Genomic DNA, 16,369 nt, shown 5'->3' with positions numbered 1-16,369 from the left:
AACAAGTTGTGTAAAATGCATATATGATTGCAGTCCTCAGACAAACTCTGTATTAGGACCATCTGAATCTGGACATTATTATAAATTGAATCTGTGGGCTTTCTCACCTACTGGGAACTTGAGGGCAGACACGGCATGAACACCTGAGCTCGTCCTCATTTTTCACATTGTTAATGAGGATAGAACCTTTTTGATGCAGAGCTTGGTTCAGAATAGAGACACAAATTTTGGTATGTTCTTCCAGATGAGATAAGACCCACTATGATCTTCCCTGAGCAAGGAGAATCAGACTGGTAAGGAATGAACAAATACTGGATGCATTTAAATGCTTCTTTTATTACAAAAGAATTAAATGCTCACTTTAAACAACTTTTCACAATGCAAAAATATATAAAATAAAATATGCATTTAAATATTAGTGCAACCACTCTTAGAAATGATATTTCAAACTTCTAAACCACTATATAAAAAGAGGAAATGCACTTTGACAAATCTAGCAAGAAAAAAAACTAAAAATGTTTAAATGAGAGAATTATTACTAATTTGACAGAACTGTAATCTATGTGAAAGGTTTAATTATGAATTAAAAGGCAGACATTCTCAGACGAAGTAAAAAAAAATCACATCACATGCTATTTTGGAAAAATAAACTCAAAACAAAACACAAAAAAGTTGAAAATATTGGAGTGGATAAAGATACACCAGACAAATGCTAACAAGAACCAAGTAGGGATAACAAAGAAATGTCAAAGCAAGAAGCATTAAATGGGTTAAAGAAGGTTTCTTTATGTTGTAAATTAACACAATGCAATAAGAAAATCATGAAATTTAACACAATGGAAAAAAAGTTCAAATATGTAAAGCAAAAAAGGTTAAAAAGATACTCCATACTTTTATCTGAAAATTTAGATAAAGCAGTTAAAAAGGGAAAAACTGAATAACAATGAACAAGTTTGATTTAATATGTAGAAATATGATACATTATTACCAAACAAAAAGAAAATACACATTTGCTTTAATTGCCATGATTTGAAAATGTTAAGGAGGCACTACTTCAGGGACTTGTTAAAACAGAGATTTATATTCTAAATGGAATATCAACATAGTCAAAGCATCACCACCAAGTCAGTTTTATTCCAAGAATGCAAGAATAGATCAACATTAGTAAGTCTTAGTGTAACTAATACATTAATGGATTAAAGACAATAACCATATTATCACCTTCATAGATACCAGAAAAGGCCTTTGATAACATTCTATATACATTCCTGACAAAACTATAAGTCAAGCTAGAGTAACGAACAGAAGGGCATTTCCATAACTTGAAAAAGGGTATCTATCAGAAACAATGGCAATTATCATATTTTAGAGTGAAACAAGGAGTTATTTCTATTAAGGCCCAAAACAAGAGAAGGATACCTATTCTTTATTAAGTCATACAAATCTTTGTTGTCCTGGAAGTCATAAGATCTTTACCAATGTGCTAAAAAGGAAAAATGTTAGATATAAACATCAGCAAGGAAAAGACAAACGTTTCATTATTTACAGCTGACATGATTGTGTATCTCGGAATTTAAGATCAGTAACTGGAATAAACTCCCACAGAACTAAGAAAGTTTAATATCATGCCTGGATACAAGACAAATGCAAAGCTCTATATTGTAAAGATGTCCATTCTTGACACATTACTCAAAAATTCCAAGGCACTTTGAGGAATTTTTTTGTTTGTTTCATAGAAGTTGATGAGTTGATTGTAAAATACATCTGGAAAAAGAATATGTACAAAAATAGCCATGTAAATGCTAAAAAAAAAAAAAGAATAATGAGTGGGGAGCACATTTCAAAACATATTATAATGCTGCAATAATTAAAGCAGTGAGATACTAGCTCAGTAATAAACAAAAATTGAACAGAAAAGAAACATAAACAACATACCCACAGAGAGAATTCCAAATTGGTGCAGATATAATTCAATACAATAAATAGATTAGGAAAACTAGCTCTCTTCTGAAAAAGTAAACATAGGTCCCTACTTTTCACCATACACACCACATATGGATTAAGACACTAAGCAGTAATATATCAAATATTAGAATAAATATAGGAGATTATTTTTTGGTCTTGCCATGAGGCATGTGAGATCTTAGTTCTCCAACCAGGGATCGAATCTGTGCACCCTGCATTGAGAGCACTGAGTCTTACCCACTGAACTGCCAGGGAAGTCCCAGGAGAGTATTTTTATAATCTTGGGTTACAGAAGCCTACCTAAATATAAGACAAAACCAAGAAGCTATAAAAGAAAGATTAAAATGTTTGCTTTTTTATGTAATTAAAATTTTGCCAAATACCATCCTAAATAAACTTTTAAAAAGACATTGGCAGTATATAGCAGACAAAAGGATATCAGCTCTAACATCCAGAGACCTCCTACAAATCAAGAAGGAAAAAAAAAAAAAAAACCCACAAATGATTCCACAGAAAAATAGGCAAAGGATATGAACAAGCAATCTCTAACAGAAGAAATATAAATAGCTAATAAATATATTAAAAGATGCTTAACTTAATTGGTGATTAGGGGAAAAGAAATGAATGAGAATGGGTTTTTCATCCAAAATGCTGACAGAAATTTAAAATAATAATAGTGTCTGGCATGCCGGGAGGGCAGTTTAGCTCAAACCCTTTGATCTAGCAGTTTTATTTCTATGGTATTAGTCTACAAAAATATTTCTACATGTGCAAAAAATAGATTTTAAAAATGTTTTTATAATATTATTTGTAACAGTTAAAAAAAAAAACTGTTGACAACCTGAAGATCTATCATGTGGAAAAAATCGAATAAATTATATGGTTCACCTATTATAGAACTCTACTGGCTGTTACAATGACTTTCTATTGATCCCAGGGCTGGGAGGTGCGGGTGGATCAAGTTGTAGAATAACAAGTATAGAATAATTTTGCTTTATAAAACACACAAGAACACATAAACAGAAAAAGAACTTGGAGATACAAAACAAACAAATAATCACGGCTATCTCTGGGCTCTGGGACTAGGAGAGGGATATTTTCACCTATTACTTTATATACCACTGTAATTTTACTTTCATGATAAGCATGTATTATTTTTCTAAAAGGAAAAATAACATAAGCTCACTTCATAACATTTGGATTTTTTAAAAACCTATAAGGAAATAGAGAAAAAGTGATATGAATTCTCACCACACAGAGGCATTAAATTGTCGCCACTTTTCTTTTCAGTCGTTATTATGCATTTTTAACATATTTGAGGTCGTAATTTTAGGCTTGTCTTTCAATTAAGATAATACTGTATTTTCCCTATAAAAATTCAGAGAATAAAGAGACACAAGAGAACAAAAAGCACATATATTCCCACCACACAGAGATAATTGCCTAAGAAAATATTGTAAAATTCAAGTGCACAGAAATGGATTATGAGTCATCCATTCACACTGTCATAGAACATGCAGACTTGTTCTTTAATTTCATAATAATCACACAATAATTAGTCAATATGTTTTAATTATAGAATGAATACCACCCACTAACCCATCAAACCTGAGCAGCACTAGAATACTGACAATGACTTCCCTCTACTTCTATTCCAACTGCCTTTCCTCAGTCCCAATTGCCATTATCCTAAATTTTTTATTGCCTTTCCTTTACTTTCTCATAAAATATTTTTAATCCCTAGTATATATGTACACCTAAATAAAATATCCTTCAGTTGTACTTGTTTTGAATAATTAATATAAAAAGAACATCCTATTATATGTAGTCTTCTGGGACTTGATATGCTGTGCTGTGCTTAGTCACTCAGTCATGTCCAACTCTGCGACCCCATGGACTGTAGCCCACCAGGCTCCTCTGTCCTTGGGGATTCTCTAGGCAAGAATACTGGCATGGATTACCATGCCCTCCTCCAGGGGATCTTCCCAACCCAGGCGTTGAACCCAGGTCTCCTGCATTGCAGGCAGATTCTTTGCTAGCTGAGCTACCAGGGAAGCCCCTGGTCTACACATATTTATATATATAATATGTTTATCTGTTGTCCACTCATTTCTCTGCTGTATAATATTCCATTGTGTAAACACAGCACAATGTATTCAGTTTCCTTTAGGGACTTTCTCTATTAATACTTCAGTGTATATTCTATTGGTCTATACATTCTTTCCTAGACCTATTTCTCTCACTACTGAAGAGTTATGTCCTTCACCTCTGTATGCCCGTTTCCTCATCTGTAAAACAGGGATGATAGTATCTACCTCAATGGGTTCTTATGAAGATTAAATGTGTTGATGCATGTAAGGTCCTTAGAACAGTGCCTGGACATAGCAAATGCTATGTTAATGTTGTTGCTGTTATTATTATTTATGCCACATAAGATTAAACTGCAAAAATTGATGTTATAACAAATGGATAAATACACTGTATGTTAGCTTTATCTAAAATAATAAAGTCTCTAAACAGGAGTTTTTCTCATTAAAATAAGAATTTCACTTGTACCAAATGGAATTGACTTTATAAAAAAAAATAGGAGCATTAGTAAATTTGCAAAACTTATCACAGCAATCTTATGTGTGTTTATTCTCAAGAAGCTGTTTAATAAACACTATCTTTAAAAGTTGTAAAGAATGAATACACATTTCCTAGTAGCAAAAAACACTACTAGGCTGAAGGAATGCCTTATTCAATTTTTTAAAGCTAATTCTACTAGAAGCAGCAATATTTGCGTTGGAAGACTTGTCTATGGAAAAATCTGAATGTAGAAAGGCTTGGACTTGGGAAGACTAATTTTAAAAAGGTCTGGATCTGGGGAAAGTTGGAAGACCTGAACTATGGAACATGTTAAAATACCTGGATATCGTAGACACTGGAAGACCTGAATGTTAGAAGACCGGTACACCAGAGACGTTGGAAGACGTAGATATTGAGCCTGCTTTTGGAAGACTGAGTAGTTGTTTGGAAGACATGGAGATGCTGGAAGACGTGGAGATGCTGGAAGACGTGGAGATGCTGGAAGACGTAGAGATGCTGGAAGACGTAAAGATGTTGGAAGACGTGGAGATGTTGGAAGACGTGGAGATGCTGGAAGACACAGAGATGCTGGAAGACGAGCAGATGCTGGAAGCCCTGGAGATGCTGGAAGACCTGGAGGTGTAGGAAGACGAGGATTTTCTGGAAGACACACCTTCATTGGAAGACAAGGATTTCCTGGAAGGCGCACCTTCATTGGAAGACAGGGATTTTCTGGAAGACATGGATTTCCTGGAAGGCGCACCTTCATTGGAAGACGAGGATTTTCTGGAAGACACACCTTTGTTGGAAGACAAGGATTTCCTGGAAGGCGCACCTTCATTGGAAGACAGGGATTTTCTGGAAGACGTGGATTTCCTGGAAGGCGCACCTTCATTGGAAGACAGGGATTTTCTGGAAGACGTGGATTTCCTGGAAGGCGCACCTTCATTGGAAGACGAGGATTTTCTGGAAGACGTGGATTTCCTGGAAGGCGCACCTTCATTGGAAGACTAGGATTTTCTGGAAGACGTGGATTTCCTGGAAGGCGCACCTTCATCGGAAGACGAAGATTTTCTGGAAGACGTGGATTTTCCTGGAAGGTGCACCTTCATTGGAAGACGAGGATTTTCTGGAAGAGATGGATAGGCCGGAAGACATGAATTTGATGGAAGACACAGTTTTGTTGGAAGACAAATATTTGCTGGAAGACATGGATTTCCTGGAAGACATTGATTTTCTGGAAGCCATGGATTTGATGGAAGACATGGATTTCCTGGAAGACATGGCTTTTCTGGAAGACATGGATTTTCAGGAAGACCCGAATTGTCCGGAAGACCTGGATTATTTGGAAGACGTAGATTTGCTGGAAGACCTGGAAGTTATAGGAAGACATGAATTTTCTGGAAGACGTGGCTTTGCTGGAAGACCTGGATTTAGTGGAAGACATAGATTTTGTCTGGAAGACGTGGATTGACTGGAAGACTGGATTTGATGGAAGACATGGATTGGTTGGAAGACTTGTATTTTTCTGGAAGATCTGGATTTGATGGAAGACGTAGATATTTCTGGAAGACATGGACTGAGAGGAAGACCTGGATTTCTTTCTGGAAGACATGGATTGACTGGAAGACTTGCATTTTTCTGGAAGACATAAATTAGCTGGAAGACTTGAATTTGGTGGAAGACAAAGATTTTCTGGAAGACATGAGTTGGCTGGAAGACCTTGAAATTGTTGGAAGACATGGATTTTCCTGGAAGATATGGATTTTTTGGAAGACCTATATTTGCTGGAAGACTAGATTTACTGGAAGACATGGATTGACTGGAAGTCGTGGATTTTCTGGAAGACTGGTTTAGCTGGAAGACCTTGATGTTGCTGGAAGACTTGGAATTAGTTGGAAGACTTGGAGTTGCTGGAAGATCTAGAGTCACTGGAAGACCTTGACACTGGCGCCACTGGAAACCCTGGACATTGGAGACATTGGAAGCACAGGATGTTGGAGACATTGGAAGTCTTAGATTTTGAGGACATTTGTTATTCTGGACATTGGAGACTTTGGAGGCCCTGAGTGTTAGAGTTAATGGATACTGGAAGCCCTGAAAACTAAAGACACTGCAAGTCCTGTACCTTGGAAGCCCTAAACATTGGAAGATATGGACAATAGAAGACCTAGACATTTAGAAATCTTAAAATCAGAAGGCCTGGATATTGGGAGACTCTGGAAAACCTGGATATTGACATATTTATGTTAAAGGACATAGAATTTGGAAGATGTAGTTTTCATGATGCTGTAAGTCAAGGATGTTGGCAGCCCTGGACATTAGGACACTTGGACATTAAAAGATCAAGATATTAAGAGACTGAGCTATTCAAACACTGAGGATGTTGGAACACCTCAATGTTAGAAGACCAGGTTCTTGGAGATATTGAAAGACTTGGGCATTAGAGGAACTTGTGATGACAAAACATTGTAAAATCAGGATTTTAGAGATACTATAAATTGCAGGAACTGAACTATCTATGTGCTGTAAGATATTAGAAGAGCTAGACTTTTGTACACAATGAAATACATGGACTCTAGAACACCTGTCTAGGAGGCATTGGTGGATTGAGAACATAGGAAAAAATGGCATTTAGAACTCTGGACCCTGAAAGGCAAGACGTACAATTAGAAGATTAATTTTTGGAGATATTATAAGACCCTGATATTAAGGAGATTAGAAAACATTGGCAGTGAAGATACTGCAGGCCAGAGAGTAGAAAACATGGAAACTGTAACATGCAGAAGATCTAGAAGATCTGGCAACTGGAGATATTAGATGACACGTAGCTCAGAAGACTTGATATTAGAGACACTGAAAAACTAAAAGGACTAATCTTAGTCCTTTTTAATCTTAGAGATACTGGAAGGTCGTATTGAAAAATAATTTCATACTAGGACCTGATGTGACATCAAAAGACATAAGACTAACAGTCTTTATGAATATAGCATCTCTTCCACTAAAAAGTAAAACACAGAGAAAGGATATTTTAGGAAGATGACAAAGAGGAAACAGGCAAATTAATTAGAAGTAGTTTCAATGGATTGGATCATATTTCATAGTTTCAGTGAACTGGGATTTTGGGGTTTATCGACTGGCAGCACAAGAGTGAGGAATTATCAAAGAACAAGCAAAGACATGGCCAGGGGAACCACCTGGCTTTAGATCAGGGGTCAGCAAAAGTTATCTGTAAAGGATCAGATAGTAAATATTTATGGTTTCGCAGGTCACGAGGTTTCTCTTGCAACTACTCAACTCTACCATTGTAGCGCCACCTTAGAAAACACATAAATGAGCTGGGCCAGACTTGGCTCAAGGGCCTTAATTTGCCAGGCCCAGCTCTAGATACCACATCTAGGGTGTGGTAAACTTAAGAACATTCCAGTCTAGCACTCATGGAAAAGAGTGGATAGAGCAGTTTGAAGCCCAGCCGTAAATAAAGATCCTATGCGTGTGATGCTGATGCTGCTGCTGCTGCTGCTAAGTCGAGTCAGTCGTGTCCGACTCTGTGCGACCCCATAGACAGCAGCCCACCAGGCTCCCCTGTCCCTGGGATTCTCCAGGCAACAACACTGGAGTGGGTTGCCATTTCCTTCTCCAATGCATGAAAGTGAAAAGTGAAAGTGAAGTCGCTCAGTCGTGTCTGACTCTTAGTGACCCCATGGACTGCAGCCCACCAGGCTCCTCCATCCATGGGATTTTCCAGGCAAGAGTACCGGAGTGGGGTGCCACTGCCTTCTCCGGCATATGATGCTATTCAGGAGACAAAGCTGGCAAGAACCTAAGAATGAAGTTTAGATCTCCGATTAATTGTTTTAGGGCCCTCAACAAGGATATTTGTATTCAGAGCCAAAATTAAGTGGGTGGTATTCAAGGCCCCAGCCTAGGGGGATAGGGTTCAGTGAGGATGCCCTAATTTAGTAGGTTGGAAGCTTAAGAAGAAACTCACACAAAAATATTTTTTTAAAAGAAGAAACTCACCACGTAGACTAGGGTTATCCTGCCAAGATTAAGCATCACCCACCAAAAGAGAGAGAGAGTCCCCAGCCCAGGGCAGCCAAGGACCTAGTGACAAAGCCCTCATTCTAAGTCCCGTGTTCTTGTCATCCTACCACTGCCAAATAATCTCGAGGTGTTTGCAGTGATGGAGGAGAACAGGAAGGAGATTACAGCTTGGTAGGCTCATCTCAGGCACTCTGGCTTCAAATAATTAAGTTTCTGATTTCTGGTCTTACTCACCTGAGACTGATAAGCTTAAGAGATCAGAATTGAGCTATAGGCTAAAGACAGGGCTGAGGAAGGGAGGGACTATCATTTCTATTGCAGAAAAAGAAACACTGGCAGACAAAACTGGTTAAGGTACACTGAGATTGGGCCCAGACTTCAAGGTTAAGTGGGTGAACATATAGACAATTGGCAGCCACTGACGATTTTTGAACAAGAAAGTACCAGAATCAGAGTTTGCACAAGGAAAGTTAGTCAAGGGGCAAGATGTTGAATGCCAAAGACTACTATATATATATACATATATATATATATATATATATATATATATATATATATATGTAGAACACCAAAGACTCCAAGTTAAAACATTTAAAGGGTTGGATAGGATGTGAATTATGAGACCATTATAGTTGAATTAAGGTTGAATTAAGTTGAATTACATTTCTGTTGCTCAACATACATAGCATCTGTGTTACGATGAGTACTTAGCATTCTTTATACGACTATTTCAAACTGCTTGAATGCTATCACAGAATACAAGAAATACAATACAAAGAAGTTCAGAAGCTAGTTATGAGGAACTGTCTTGTTCTCATCTAGTAAGATTACTTAGACATCCAATTTCTCTCAAAGACAGCTGAACTAATACTTTGTGTGGTTTAAGCACACAAAGGTCTATATAGCTTAAGGTCCCATATAGCTTTATCTTTGGCTCCTATTAACAGAGTCACTTAGTTATCTTAAAAGTGGAACCAGGTGGATGGATTATTTTCTAAAGAATAGAAATACATCGATGTGAGAAAAGTCATTACCCTTAATCACTGTATAAATAACCACATTATAAATATATCATATGAAATCACTTAGGTCAAGGTATGACAGGGACTAAGGAATTATTGTCAGGTATCCCTCACAAGCAAACAAACAGAAATATTTAACATTGATTTTTACTCCTTCTCTCTTTGTGAGACCATCATGTATAACTTATTTTGAAGGAAATCAGATAAAATTTGGCAAAGATAGTGAATGATCATATTCTAGTTCTTTAATGGTTATTCACATTAAAATAATAGTGACAGCAACAACTTATTGAGCATTTACTTTATGCCAGGCACTGTGTTAAACATTTCATACAACCTCATAGCAATCCTATAAGTAAGCATTTTCAACCCCATTTTACAGATCAGAAACTGAAGTCTGAAATGGTTTAAAAACATGGCCACAGTTACATAGCTGTTAATTGGCAGGGACAGGATTGCAAGCAGGCAGATACCTGTACCTGATTCCCAAGCCTAAGACCCACGCTAATTTCTCACACCTCAACAGGCCAAGGGTTATTCTGCCAGGACTAAGTACCACTCACCCAAAGAGAGGGAGTCCCCAGTTCAAGGCAGACAAGAAGTCACTGGCAAAGCCCTCACTCTAAGTCCCATGTTCATGCCATTAGGCCACTCATCATACCACTGCCAGTTAATCAAGAACCAACTTTGGGTCTTTGCAATGATAGGTTGATTATATCTTCGGCTTTATGTAGTAATGCAAGAAAAATGAAGTGCAACATCTCAAGCACACTAGATTCATGTTTAACTACTCTCCAATTTGTTAGTGAAATGTACTATTTATCCTTCCACCTATTTTCTACTTGATTTTATAGTTCCCCAGAGCATATACACTCTGTTCATAGCACATATTTATTTCTGAACTCTCAGGAAAACAACCATAACACACTGACATCAAAGGCCATTAAAAGGTAATAAAACTATGTAAAGTTCAGTGAGTAATGTATTTCATAGCATAAACATGACCCATACACTCTTTGAGACTATACACGCTGGAGAAGCCCTTTATTAGCATTCAGGTGCTGGCAGCTATATAATCCAAACGTGTAGTTTAAAGAGCCTTCTTTGCATTTTGATCTTAAAAGATTTTAAGCAAACAAAATGCCCTTTTTAAATGTAATGCCAGTTTTCTAATATTTTCTACAAATTTCAGCAACCTGAGCTATCCTTTCTCTCTACCTGCTTTGTCTTCCTTTTCTTTCTTTTTGCCAGTTGTTAAGTATGTCTGTAAAGAAGGAAATTTCCATGTACTTCATAAAATCGAAGATCAGAATTTACCTGAGCCATTTGACAACAGAAAGATCCTTTCCATTCAAACTGTATATAAAACTTACCAAAAGAAATTCCAGTTAGAAAAGAAAAAAGGAACACCCATGTACATGGTGCTACTATCATTAACTTCTATTTCTACCACTTAGCCTAAACCAACTTTCACATCCTCCTGTGTTCTGCAGACTTGTGTGTGCTCAGTCACTCAGTCGTGTCCAACTCTTTGTGACCCCATAGACTGTAGCCCACTAGGCTTCTCTGTCCATGGGATTCCCCAGGCAAGAATACTGGAGTGGGTTGTCATTCCCTTCTCCAGGGGATCTTCCCAACCCGGGGATGGAACCTCCATCTCTTGCTTCTCCTGCATTGGCAGGCGGATTCTTTTACCACTGAGCTGCCTCGGAAGCCTTGCTGACTTGTTAGACAGAACCATATTAAAATGGTCTTTCACCCTCATCAATGATACTTCTTAAATTATTTGAACTGGATATTGCCATAAACAAGAATTAGATCTACCCCAGTATTTTATTTCAAATGGTCTAGGCCCTAGACAAATGTTTCCATATATCAAGCCAAAGTCTAGGCATTCTTACCACCACCAGAATCATATAATAGTCAGTTTCCCATTGTATTATTCTATATTAACAGTTCCTAATGGATGCTATTCAACTTAAAGTTTTATTTCTCTAATTCTAGTCAAATTAAGACAAAAACTTGCCAATACAATAATTTCAATAAATGATAAACTTATCAAGAAACTACATTCTTTAACACCATATGGAACTGCTGTTATACTGGTAAAACAATCATTCGCTTAAAAATATTTACCTCTAGGTATGATTAAGAGTACCCCAGTTATCCATGGAACCTTGAAACAGTTAACATATTTCTCTGCTTTGGTTTATGGAAATGAAACAAAATATCTAGTTTTATTGACAATGTCTATGCATTATATATATATAATGCAAACCCTATAACTCAGAGTTGATGTTACATTGGTTTCCCTTTCTTCTGTGGCATCTGTGACTAACTCTTTTCTGAGAGGGAGTAAAACAGAAGACAGCCTGAGCCACAAGAACCATTTTTAAAATAACAAGAGTACAAGACAGCAGTATTGCTACTCACCTTGGTCTCTAGGAAAGGGCTTAGGTAGTCCCCAAATCAACCAATCAGGCTGATGCACCTTTCTCTCAAGGTAACAATGTCAGAGATAGAAGGACATCAGAGACCAAGTGTTCCTATTCTCTCCTTGGACAGATAAGGAAAGAGTAGGATGATTTGAATAAGAGCATCCATTGAGCCCGTAGCAGAGCAGAAACTTAGAATGGAGGTTTCCTACCCCCTGGGCTCACTATCATTTGTCTCTTATTTTCTATCATAACTATAGTTTTCAACAGCAGTGGTTTTCAACCATGACTCTATTAAAAAATGGCTTGAGTAGCTTTCAAAATCAACAGCTGCTGGCCTAATCCCCGATTTAGCACGTCTAGGGACAGATCCCAGAAATCTGCTTTTGAAGTTCCCCATAACGATTTGGATGGGCAGCCAGTGTTGAAAACCACTGTGACTTAGAGAAGAGTGTAAGCTCCCCTAGCACTATGGTAAGTCCCTAGATCCCTATCACCCAGTAATGGGTTTTCAACACTCATCTGCCTCCTTGGAACACGTTGAAGAATGTCTGCCATCCCAACTGTAACTACACAAGCCAAGACTTTTAACTTTTGTATTCTTGTCCCCTTTCTCTGATCACTGCAAACTCAGATATAGGGGATCTATCTTACAGGTTTTCCAGGCTAGGGGAAAACTTACTGGATTTCTACCACCTTTAGGGAAGAGGATATTCAACCATTTAAATCACTTGGAAGACCAGATATGAGAACAGAGAGGATGGATGGCAATGAACTCTAGCAGCTTCTCTTCCTTGATTAGGTACCAAAGTAAATCCAGGAATCCACTATAAATGTACTGTCTTCCAGGACACACCATGCCCTTCAGTACCTTATACAATTGCTGCAAAACAAATGAACTTATACCAAATGAATTAACAAGGGGATTTGTATCCTTTCTGTTGAGACAGCAAGTTAAGCTTAAACAGAGTTAAAATAAATTATAGGATCAAAAATTTATCAAACTGAATAGCCCCCTCCTTAGGTCCTAGAGTTGAGTTACTTAAACCCTCATTGTAGGGGAATTTGTGTTGGAGGAATTTATAAGCTTTGGGGGGAAATTGAGGGAGGGAAGGGAGTATTATAAAAGCCCTGACAATTGGTTTGTTCATCAGAATAAAACACTAAGTAAAGTGAGCCTTGATGGAATTTTACGAATTTTACATTAGCAATCGTGATTGTTGAACAACTAATTTCTATTTCTCTCTGAGCTCAAGGTGAAGAATATCATGCATCACTGAAAAGGCTGATCATCACAGTAGTGACAGGGAAAGAGTGGAGAAAATAGGCTTTTATCTGCATATGAGTAAGCTCAGTCTCCTGCATGGATCATCACATCATCAAAGCTGTCAGAGTCTGAATCCCAGGGTTCCACTGTCTGTGTGAGGTCTTTCTGTCTGCTATTTGTAGAATGGGTTTGCATGACGCAGTCCGATGATCCAGCCTCTTCTCCCTGTTGAAGCAAGCAGAGAGAAAATGCTTACTGGCCTTTGTTTGAAGCTTTCTTATTCCTGCCTTTATAAGGTTGTGGGTAATCATTTAAGCCTTGCCTGAAAGTCAATAAATATTCCACCAAAGGATCTCTTTTCTCTGAATCATCACAGCAATTTGATTTGCAGAGTGGGTGCTTCAACATTCTTCAAGTTCTGGAAGTTAACCTATACTGACCTCTTTCATCAACTTGTGATGTGATCACGTCTCTGACAGTTGAAATATTTCTCAACTATCTCCTGAGGGTGAGAATCTAACAGTTCAGCAATGTCACTTAATTCACTGTCTTCAAATCCTTCACCACCCAAACATTTTGCAGATGCTACAACATTTTCAATTTCTTCTGGCACTGGAAGGAAACTTTCAGAATTAGTTACAACCTCATTCTGAAATTTCTGACAGGCTCCATTAAGGGCTGATTGTTTTATTTCTCTCACTGACTCTTCTACTATCATTAAAGCATTACATAGGGAGAAATTTTGCCAAGCTACTTTCACAGTAATTTCAGGTGTCTCTCTCATAAGAGTTGCCAGGTAGTCAAATATACTCCCAAGTGCATGGGTTGAAGGAATGGAGTTGTACTGGGGTGAATGGAGATGACTTTAACACAAAGATCAGCATTTACTATCACACTTTTATCAGTGGGAGCCGTGTTCAGAATCAGCAACAATTTTAATTCAAGATGGTTTTGGTTTAAATATTGTTTAACCTCAGGAACAAAACACTTCAAAAACCAATCAAAAAAGAGTTTCTCAGTGATCCATATCTTATGGTTTCCATGCATATACACAGAAAAGTGTTTCTGGCATTTTCTTTTAAGAGGGCAAGAATTTTGGAACTTGTGAAGCAAAACGGGTTTAGTCAGAAAACCACCAGAAGCAGTGGAACAAAGAACTTTGGAGCTTATCTTTCCCAGGCTTGAAGCCTCTGGTCTTTGTCTCCTCCTTTGCAATAGATGTTCAAGTAGGCATGCACTCCCAGAACAAGACTGTTTCATCAGCATTGTAGACCTGTTCAGGCATATAGCCATTTTTCTCTATCTGTTCCTTCAATATTCTGCAGTGGCTTCCTGATCTGCTTCCTCTGCAAGCCATGTCTTTTCATATAGACCCATGGCAGTTCCTAAACCTATCCCACCACTTACTACTCACAATGAATGTTATAATTTTCCATCCAGATCAAAATTTAAATTTGCATGTTTGTGATGCCTGCTGGTAGATTTTACACATAGAAAGAGGTCTATTCAGCCTTCTCTGTTTTAGAAGCCACAAATGCAAATCTCTTTCCTTTTTTTCTATTTTGGCATTTTGAGTTGTCTGATTTTCTCAGTGATTCTGGTGTGCTCCTGATGCACTGGCCTTAATAGCTTTCTTACTTTTCTTTATTGATTCATTAGCACCCAAAAATGCCCTACAGAGGTCTTGGTTTCACCATTATCAAGCATTTCAAGAATTCTCATTTTGTTTGCCACCTTTTTTGTCCTCTTCACCCTTCTTGCCTCTCTATCATTTACCTTCTTGGTTTTTTGCTTGGATACCATTCTTATTCAAACTTACACAAAATTACAGCTATTGAAAGTTTTCTGTCACTGAGCAATACACAACACTAACATATAAAGAGCAAATGACAACATTCACAAGACAAATAGAAAGGGTAAAATAGCTTTGGCATGACTATATGTGTATGTGATTTATGGCGGCAGAAGGAAGAAAGGGTAGAAGAACCAGGGTACCAGCAAGCAACCCAAATGTTGGTCCTGTCGTGTGAGATACTCAGCAAGACAGCATGATGGTAACTGGAATTTGTATATTGTTCCGAAACTCTCAAAGATGCAGACCAAGTAAACTCAAATTTCATATGAGAATGACTTGCAGTTGTGAAGGGATCACAGAACTCAGGAGTCAAGGTCAGGCTACCAGGCTGAGATGAGAACAAGTATCACCACCTAGGAAAAAACAGACACAAAAATGGGAAACAAGGACAGGAACAGAAGCAGTCTGCACAAGTAGCTTAGAAGCTAGCGAGGAGAACAGAAATGTGGAATAATAATAATAATATCTGCCAAATTGCCCTTACAAAAGTTAGACCAATTTGCATGCTCACTAAGAGTGGATAAGAGTTCTTTTACCCCATATGTTCACCAACATAAAATACTATCCGCTTCTGCAATCTGTTCCAAGCAGGTGAATCACAAAGTATCTCATTTTTAATTTTCATCTTTCATTATCTTTCCATATGGTAAGCCATTTCTATTTCATCTTTAAGTTGTCTGTTCATATCCTCTGCCCACTTTTTAATGTTTTTCTTAATGATTTGTAGGCACTATTAGCATACTGTGTGTGTGTGTGTGTGTGTGTGTGTGTGTGTGCTCAGTTGCTCAGTCGCTCAGTCGCATCCAACTCTTTGTGACCCCAAGGAATGTAGCACTCCAGGCTCCTCTGTCCATGGAATTATCCAGATAAGAATACTGGAGCGGGTTGTCATTTCCTTCTCCAGGGGATTTTCCAGACCCAAGGATCTCCTGCATTGGCAGGCAGATTCTTTACCGCTGAGCCACCTGGGAATCCATTAGCATATTAAGGAACTCTTATTTTTAATTGTAAACATTTTATCCAAGCCTGTCATTTATTTTGTCTTTTACCATAAAGATGTTTCAAATATTTATGTAGTCAAATGTTTGGAGAAGGCAATGGCACCCCACTCCAGTACTCTTGCCTGGAAAATCCCATGGATGGAGGAGCCTGGTAGGCTGCAGTCCATGGGGTCGCTAAGGGTCGGACACGACTGAGCGACTTCCCTTTC

The 16,369-nt window shown here is 37.9% G+C and overlaps 2 long non-coding RNA genes across 2 annotated transcripts; both read right to left on the bottom strand.

Moving 5' to 3' along the window:
• Positions 1–318: 318 nt before the first annotated feature.
• LOC133242417 (uncharacterized) lies at positions 319–9,076 on the bottom strand. The gene is made up of 2 exons (XR_009734860.1): positions 4,873–9,076; positions 319–1,764 (listed from the first exon to the last, which is right to left on the bottom strand). It is a non-coding gene; the product is annotated as an uncharacterized LOC133242417 (long non-coding RNA).
• Positions 9,077–9,825: 749 nt separating this feature from the next.
• LOC133242416 (uncharacterized) lies at positions 9,826–15,911 on the bottom strand. Its single transcript, XR_009734859.1, has 2 exons — positions 13,745–15,911; positions 9,826–13,529 (listed from the first exon to the last, which is right to left on the bottom strand). It is a non-coding gene; the product is annotated as an uncharacterized LOC133242416 (long non-coding RNA).
• Positions 15,912–16,369: the final 458 nt, after the last annotated feature.

The sequence above is a fragment of the Bos javanicus genome, chromosome X (genome assembly GCF_032452875.1).
Source record: "Bos javanicus breed banteng chromosome X, ARS-OSU_banteng_1.0, whole genome shotgun sequence".
NCBI classification, from domain to species: Eukaryota; Metazoa; Chordata; class Mammalia; order Artiodactyla; family Bovidae; genus Bos; species Bos javanicus.
The sequence above is the reverse complement of the archived record's forward strand: the minus strand, read 5'-3'. Positions and strand labels throughout refer to the sequence as shown.